Here is a 1,878-nt window from a genome sequence, read left to right on the forward strand (position 1 = left end):
TGCGCCGCCCGCGACCGCGCGCCGCGGGGTCCGGGGAGGCTACCTCGCGGGTGAGGGGCTGGGGGAGAGGGCTGCGTGGTGGACTCTCGCGAGAGCGCGCAGCGTAGCGACTCGCCGCTGAGGGACTTCAGGAATGACGCGGGGCGCCGAGAAACTGTCCGGGGGCGGAGGGACACAGTGGGGGTCGGAGCAGACATTTTGCGGGAGACGGTGGAACTGCGTGGAAAAGGGGGTGTTTCTCAGCCGTAGAGTCTGGGAGGCAGGGAGACATCTCTGAGGTGAAGGAGCACTATTGGGGAGGTGGCGCAAAGGTCTTTCTGCGGCGGAAAAGGGAGAGAGACGGGGACTCCTTTGCCTGGCGGAGGGGTCTGTCGCAGAGGGATCGGGCGCGTCCTCTGCAGGCGACGACTGTCGCGGTACTGCTGCCTTCGCGCAGGGCCTTGGGTGCCGACCCTTCCAGCGGAAGCGTCTGGCGGACCCGTCCAGGACCCCAAGTCGCGGGGGCACCCCCTCGGTCCTGCCATGCTATGTTGGATCACATGGGCAGCTCCACCCAGGGCCGCAAGGGTGGCGCAGGGACGCCCTGTCGTCTGGGGGTCCTACTGCCGCACGCTCTGCAAAGTCTGGTGTGGCTGAACGTGAACGGGGGTGGGGGGGCCTGGCCCAGAGTCTCCGCTCCCCCTCCCCACCCGTTACTGTGGTGCTAGAAGAAACTGTTGACGCCTCCCAACTTGCGATGCCTGCCTGCCCACCCATCCATCCCTATATCGGTGAGGTGCCAGCAGTGTTTTAGGCACTTGGCATAAATCAGCGGGCAAAACAAAAATCCCTCTTCTAGGGGTCGGTAGCCTATTAGAAGGGAAAGTTTAGTGACTTTTCTTTTTCAGCGGAAATCTAGTTAAAATTCGGCCTACACATCCTAGCAGCCCAGAAGCTAGGAGTAGCATCTACGTCACAGGGAAGGTCGGGGCGCACCCAGTGTGTGCAAAGGGGTTGTCTTTGCACAGTTTGCTTTTCTTCCTCTTTAGTAATTTTTGAGCATCTATTTTGTGCCAGAGGTGATAACAGTCCCCACCACTGTTGAACTTCCAGGAGGGGCAGGTGTTAATCCCATAATCCAGGAGCTAAGGTACAATTGTAACTGCAGGAATGTGCTATGGATATTAGAGGCATTTGAGCTAGCTAGTCAGGGGTCTGGGAAGGTTTCTTCGAAGAAGTAGTGCTAAGAAGGAGATCCAAAGGAGGAGTGAGAGCTGATGGGGCATGGCTAGTCGTCACAGAAATCTCACAAAGAGGTAGGATTGCCTCCACTTGACAGTTCAGAACACTGAGATCTCTGTGAGGTGACCTAACCCCCCAAGATTACTTCAGACCACTGGCAACCCAGGATGCGGATTCAGCTAAGAATAGGGTCTTTTATATATGCTTGTCAGGTCATTTGGTGGTTTTAGGACAGACAAGTATCACAAGCAGCTCAGGGACATTGGAGAGCATGGGTCACAAACTCAAGCCTCCAGGGCTCAGGCAGATGACATAAATGAGTGGAGTTGGCAGTGTGAGACAATAGGGAATGGTGGGGACTACAGCAAACTGGAAGCCACATTTTCTGTCTAAGTGAAACAGCCAGGTGGAATTCACACACTCAGTAATACATTTATTTGTCTCCACTACCAGAAGGAAAGCTGGATTCCTTTTTTTAAAAACCATGTTCGCTGGGTGCTTAGAGCAGTGCCTCACACATAGTAGGCATTCAACCTTATCTGCCGTCCATAGCCTCTGAGTGGTTCTTTCCACGTGTGTGCTTACATTCATTCTCTAATTTTATCCACCAGCCTCTCTCTTGGCTCTTTATTTGCTTCTGACATGGCTGCTGCATGA

This window comes from Suricata suricatta, chromosome 8 (genome assembly GCF_006229205.1).
Source record: "Suricata suricatta isolate VVHF042 chromosome 8, meerkat_22Aug2017_6uvM2_HiC, whole genome shotgun sequence".
Classification (NCBI taxonomy): domain Eukaryota; kingdom Metazoa; phylum Chordata; class Mammalia; order Carnivora; family Herpestidae; genus Suricata; species Suricata suricatta.